Here is a 7137-nt window from a genome sequence, read left to right on the forward strand (position 1 = left end):
TGAGGGGTGGGGTGGGGGGAGTTAAATACTTAGCAGCTTCTGTACTTACATGGAATATCTGTACTGTATGCCAAAATGGTCTCACTCACGTTTCTATGAAATCAAGCTGTTGATAAATATCTCTATATATTGATATATTAAATTTATAAAAACTGTCCAACCTTCAGCGTTTGGTGTTACTTTATCTCCCATATCTGTCTGGTGTTACAAACAGGAAGCTTTTGTTTGGTCCTAACCCTAACCCTAACCCTAACTCTGAACTTTTGATTCTTGTTTTTTTTTTGTCTTCATCGCTTGCCAACAAGACCTAACGTTCAGTCAGAAACAACAATTTTTATTTTAAGATTTTGAGCCCAGAAAAGGTTTTGCTGAAATTACATTCGAAAGAAAAATAGCAGAGCATTGCTGTATAGCACATAGATACAGACAGAGTAGCTGAGTCACAGGGTTGGAGGTTTGATCCTTGGCCCCTATGCTGGGCAAGACCCTGAATCTTCTGTGCAAACTTTATTTAAAGATTATCTTTCTGCTATTTGAATTTTATGTGCTGACATTACATGAAATAGTTGGCTAATGAGGTAAATAAATTGCAACTTTGTAACATAGCAAAGGTCCCCAATGTGTTTCTGGCTGTTTATCTCATAGGATTTTACAATCTGTAGAATATACTAAACCTTCAGCTCCTTGAAATTATTTTAGGTGAGCAGCCTTCAAAGTTACTAATTTGACTGTCCAACACTTCAAATACGATACTATAAGCAAACATAAGGGGCAGTCCTTCATGGCATGTTTGCTAAAATCTGTCCTCATGAGAAATAAAGTGTTAAACTGAAGCCATAATTGAAATGTTTTACCTTTTCAGCTCCATTGATTTTGGTAAATGTATGCATATTCCGAATGTGATACCAGCAACACATTTCAAACACATTGGGACAGGGGCAACAAAAGACTGGGAAGGTTGTGGAAGGCTCAAGCTCACCTGTTTGGAACTTTCCACAGGTAAACAGGTTGATTGGTAACAGGTGACGTGATTGGGTGTGAAAGTGGCATCCTCCAAAGGGTCGATCCTTAACCAGCAAGCACATTATTGTAGAAAGGACTTGGGCTCGGAAACACTTCATAAAACCGTTGTTGGTAAATAAAGTTTATCTCCAAATGATGAGCTTAGTATAGGTGACAAGTTCACCTGACGGACACTGGTCGTTGTGACTTGTGTGTGTGTCCCAAACAAATCTTTTTGTGTGTTTGTTTGATGATGGATGAAAATGTCACCAGTTCGTTTTCCCTTTCTCCACAACACTCAACTCTCTGGAAAGAAAAGACAAGTTACAGTAAAGTGAAGGAGAAGCAGAACTGAACTCTGAGGGGAGACGGGATGTGTGCAGTCCCTGAAGAGTTGAGAGGAGTGACAGCTCACTGGGGGTTTGATGGATGAGCCGGCAGGGAGCGGTGGCTGAGGATATGGGCGCTCTTTGGCCTGCCCATTGTTTCAGGGTTGCTGTTGCTCTTCATTGAAGATTCAACCCTGCCAGCGCTCCGCTCTGTCATCTCCCCGAGCATCACAGAAACCAAGGCAGCTCAATGGTTTCATTGAAGAATCATGACAACTGAAGGACTCGTGGTGGATCAAAGGGTTATGGTGTTATGGGCTACACTCTGTACTTCAGTGTCTGAGCAGACTGCAGCACATTTCAAGATATCCCTTTGAATTTCATCTTGCTTGTCTCTCGTCACCACGTACATTCAAAACACATATTAATATAATTTTTTTCACATGATAATATGTAGTAATGGCATTTATGAAAATGTCACATGCATATTCATGAAACATGCAGTTTTACTGTTTTACATCCATCCACATTTCTGTTTAGGTTGTAGATTTGACAGGTTAATATGTGAGGAATGTGAAGCATTACATTTTCTTGTCTGATTGTTCAAACAGAATTGATTATTTCTAGCGAAAGTAAATGAATCCATCACATTAAATCATAGACATTTAGGTAAGACCTACTTAAGACCTACTTTAAAAGGTACAGTGCATTCAATCCAGAACAAAAAAAATATGCTTATTTTGTGATAATGTTCCACTGTTGCTGTACAAAGAGTGAATGTGGTCATTTTCAGGTTAGTTTGCTGCACTTGATTCTATTCTGTAGCATCTGTACTATTTTTAATTTGTACATGACAGAATCACCCTAAGCACACCTTAATATTGGAAATGTAGAGTCAATCAGTGGAGGAATTAATTTTGTTTAACTCTGAATATATTTTTCTGAGCCTTATTGTTAGAATCAGTATAAAAAAGAAGTTTGTAAAATATGAAAATACTTCTTAACTATAAAAAAAACAGAGGTCAAAAGGTTAGGTGTGTGTTTAAGTTTTTTGAATTTGAATTTCTCATAACCATTTTGTCTGATTTATTTCTGCCTCCATCTCATCTCCATTATAGACTAAATGAATGTATAAACTGATACTGTTGTGTTGTGCTGCTGGCAGTTGCTACTCCGAGGAAATCAGAACATGGTGCATTTGTAACAGTTGTACCAACAATAGTAGCCTAAAACTAAGAAAACTCAACAAGAAATTACAAATTCAGCTGTCACCTCCTTTATAATCAGGGACAGGTGTTTCAAATTGTAGTACTCAGGGCAAGCAACCCAAACATAGAAACAGAGCTTATAGAGAGGCCGTTCATAGCCAAGAAGGTCTGCCCACATCAGCATGGCCACATGTCCACACACCAGCCAGCACCTAGAGGCAGTTAATGGCCTCTCTGTGGCCTCAGTTTCTGTGTTCAGGTTGATTGGTTGCCTTGAGAACTCGGATTTGAAACACCTGTCTTTGACACTATATATATATGGCACTTAGCTCATGGTTGGTATTTGTTCTGAAGGAAAGCGGTGTGCTACAGTCACTGCTTTGAATTTGATTTTGGGGTCATTTTTGTGTCAGTGTTCTTCCATCTTAAGTGGTTTTTCTCCTTGAACTGAAAATGGTCAGCAGTACCCTTAAATTAAAATATTAATTGGTCTTGCAAAACTGATTCAGCAAGTCTGCTTGTGGGGAAAAGCAGCCAAGCCAAGCACTGTCACAACATTGAACAAGGTGTTCTCTGGCTGTGTTTTCCGCAGCTGCTCCTGATTTTGCACAGGGTATTATATCAATTTTCAGTGATGCCTTCTTTAACTCAACAACTGTGTGTAATTAGTTATATCGATATTTAGAAAACTTCTCCCTCGCTCTTGCTCACTGTTTTCCTATACTCTGCTAAATGGAGCTAATGTCGGACTACATAAGTTAACATTTGGAGTTAGTGGGGCATCCAGGTGGCTGAGTGCAGAAAATCTCCCCTCTCCACCTGTCACTTAGACATGAATAAAATATTTGGGGAGCCTGGAATGACTCTACTCATGAAAATTATTTCAGAATAGCAGAGTTGACCTCAGTGTGCTTACCTCCTCCTCCCCAGAGAATACTTCTGCTAAAAGTTGTGGCACAATTTTAGGTGCATGTTACAATATGTTCTGTAGAAAGAGTATCGAAACTACTATCAAAATCTATTTTACAGTAACAGTGTCCAGTGTGTCTGTCCAAAATTGTTTGCTAACACAGGTGACTGACCAGATTATTTTGTTTTGTGAAATACTTCTGGTACTGTTTCACCAATATCTGCTGTCTCTTGGGAGGCATTTCATTTCAGTTTTAAGATGTGAGTTTACTTCCTGTGTATTACACTGTGGGATGGTATGGAGTACATCAACAGTGCACTTTCATATCAGAAGAATTTATTCGAATGATGTGTGAATGTGCCTCGTTTTCCTTTGTGTTAAGACACATACACCCGCGTGTCTATGTTAGTGTAACACTTTGCTGCCCCTGCTGACCGGAGGCCCCCACTACACTCATGTTATTAAGATTAAAACTTGAGTTCAGCATCACACTGAGAACCAAACAGGCTGTCAATCTGCTTGGCTTGCATCTGTTTGCCTTGTTCATCGAAGAAAACTTAATCTGTCATTTTGTTTTCAGGGTACAGCACTTTGTGTAAACCACAATGACATAAAGTAGAGTGTGTGCTTATGTTTGCTGAAGTGATTATTTTGGTCGTTCTGCATTATTGTCTCCTCTCTTTCCCCTTTTCATTATTTCTTCTTCTCTCTCATTACTTTCGTCTCTGCCTTTTGTGTTGACTCTAAGAGCTTTGCAGAGGAGACGCAGGTTTATAGCACTCATGTGTACGAATAATCTCACAGAATGAACAGCCAAAGTGTTTCACAGCCGTTTCAATAAAATGTGATTGTTAAAAGCAAATTAACATTCACTCTGCCTCCACCTTTTTTCAGTCTTTTCCATTTGCATCAGCTCTTTCTCTACATCCCCCCTCTCTCCTTCTGTCTCTCTTGGTCCATTTCATTTTGCATTTATCAGCAGTTTTGCTCCTCCCTCTGTAGCACTTTGTGACACCTTTTGTTGCAGTGATAAGGTGTTTCAACTTTGTGAAAGGAGCCAGAGCGGCTAATTTCCCACATCTGGCCTCATAAAGTCATTGCAGTAAAGTCTTTTTCTGTTTAAAAATGCCTTCAACACATGGCCACCCCTCTGACACTCTCTCTCTCTCTCCCTTTCTCCCTCTGTCTCCCTCCTTTCTCTGCCTCATGGATGACAGTTCCTATTATCTCCTGGATAATAAGTTGCACAGATTAGCCATGTGGGCAGACAGAGGAGCAGGGATATGGTGCACTCTGTGTGTGTCTGTGTTTATGCGTTTGTTTGTGTGTGCCTGTCTGTGTTTGGCAGCATGTATGTTTTCTGTGTTTGTGTGTATCTGCTCCAGTTTATGGATTTCTGTTTAGCTGTGTGTGTGTGTGTGTGTGTGTGTGCACGCGTGCGCAGCTATTAATATTTGCCTGTTTGTGTGTGCGTGCGCACATTTGTCTGAGTGTACTTCTCTTTGTCGGCATTCAAGGATTTCTGTCCAGTGTGTGGTCATGTGTGTCTGTCAGTCTCTGTTTGTGTATGTCTGCATAGCCTTATGCCAGCATGTGTGTTTGTGCCTGAATATGTGTGTGTGTGTGTGTGTCCATTCAGTGGAACACACTAGAGGAGGAGTTGATGGGCTAAGTGCCATTACCAGATAATTACAGCTAAAAGTCTCAATGCTAACGAGGACGGCTCATCATCCTGGTGTTGGCAGACAGAGAGGCCACAGAAAACATCTGCAATGCAGATTAGCACTTTTGTGCATGCAACTGTTTGTGTGTGTGTGTGTGTCCCTTCTATATTCCCCTCGGTCCCCTCTTCCTATCTTTCTGTATGTGCATGTGTGTGTATGTGTGTTTACTTTCTTGTATGATGAGGAGATTAATGTTAAGCACAGAGATTCACATTCTGAATAAGAATCTCAATGTGTGCTTGCATGCATGAACGTGTACATGCGCAAATATGAGCACTGTATATCAGTGTAATTGGCTGGCACAGGAGCCCAGGGTGAGTTGAGTGCGAGGGCATCCATACATACACCACATAAAGCGGATGCCTGTAATGGGCTTATTCCCCCCATGAACGAGGTCTGTGGCACACAGAGGCAGTCAGCAGCAGCAATATAAACATGTGGAAGATGCAGTTAGCCAAAACACAAATATTTTACCCTTTTTTGCTGTAGATGTTATTTTGGCATCTGTGTAAGAAATGAATTTAATTAAACTTTCCACCTGCTGGGACAGTTGAGGGTGTTGCAGACCCAGAAGAAGCACAAATGTGATTTGCAAAGCCTTCATCTTTAGAGTCCCCTGGCTTCCAGACAGCAGTTGATGAGGAGAGAACAACATCATTTTTACTCATTATCCTCTCCTCTACTATCCTCAGTGTATGGGAATACTTGAAGGCAAGGGAAATTCAAAATTGCCTCACTCTGTGTGTGTGTGTGTGTGTGTGTCCACATGTTTATGTGTGTACAGCACAGCAGTGTGTATCGTGTAGATGTAATTACTGCACCGGGAACAACTCAAAAACAGCACTAACACATCATCCACTTCAGTTAAGAGCAAATCACTCTCTGCCTCTCTGTTTGTGATTAACGGCCATCTGTTTCCTGTAAAAATGAATTTCCAGCCTGATTTAATCAATCAAATCATTCCAATAAAGTTTTTTTTCTTTTCCTTTTTTTTACATCACTGTAAATGTTTTATTTGTGTGGATATTGTGTTTGGTATAAATAATAGTACTAAACTTGATGTAAAATCATCAATCATGTACATGCTTTTGTTTTTAAATAATAGTGATGTACACTTCCTGGTCCAGTTCAGTTCCACTGACGCACAGTGTCATTGTGTGTTTTAAACCAGGTGTCTCACAGTTGAATATAGCATGTTCACACTTTGGTATGAATGATAAAGGTTAAGGTTAGCTTGAAAATTATATCACTTTAGAATTGTCTTCAATACTAAGCATTTTTATGTCCATGTTAAGACGTGCACCTAAAGTCTTGATCTTTGTTTCCTATGATAGCTACAAAACTGAAAAGGTACAGTCTTCATAATAATAAATAAATAAATCTTTTGTTTTTTGTGCCTTAATGTCTGACAAAACTGTAACAGTCACTAACCAAACCAAGGGCAACTCTGAAAATGTGGCTAAAAATTGATAAACCGAGTCCTCAATGTTGACAGACAACAGCGAGAGCAAAGAAAATACTCGGCGTGTTCTTGTCCCAGATCATCAGATGCTAACGCCTTGACTGCACCCCTCACGTCTCTTCCAGATGTGTGTGTCCGTCTTTGCAAGTGATGCTGATACGCAAAGCATTCATGCAAGTCTTTCCAATGTGTGTGTGTGTGTCACCTTTCTTGGGACTTTCTTCCTTTGTGAACTACTTTGCATTGTGTACTTGCTCTAATTGTCAGCTACTGTTGATGTGTTGTGCACTGGACTTACATTAAAACCAGGTGCGTCTCATCCAAGCACTTGTGGGTACCTTCTGTTTCTTCTAACAAAACACCCCAGGATGCTCTTGCAATGACACCGGGCTCAAAAATTTGAAAAAGAGAGATACAAAATCTACTGATAGCAGGTGTTTCCTGCAGACTTGCTCCCAAAGGAAATCAAGCATTTAACATGGTGCAGCGATCAAGGTTATCT

The sequence above is a fragment of the Scatophagus argus genome, chromosome 6 (assembly GCF_020382885.2).
Source record: "Scatophagus argus isolate fScaArg1 chromosome 6, fScaArg1.pri, whole genome shotgun sequence".
Lineage (NCBI taxonomy): Eukaryota > Metazoa > Chordata > Actinopteri > Scatophagidae > Scatophagus > Scatophagus argus.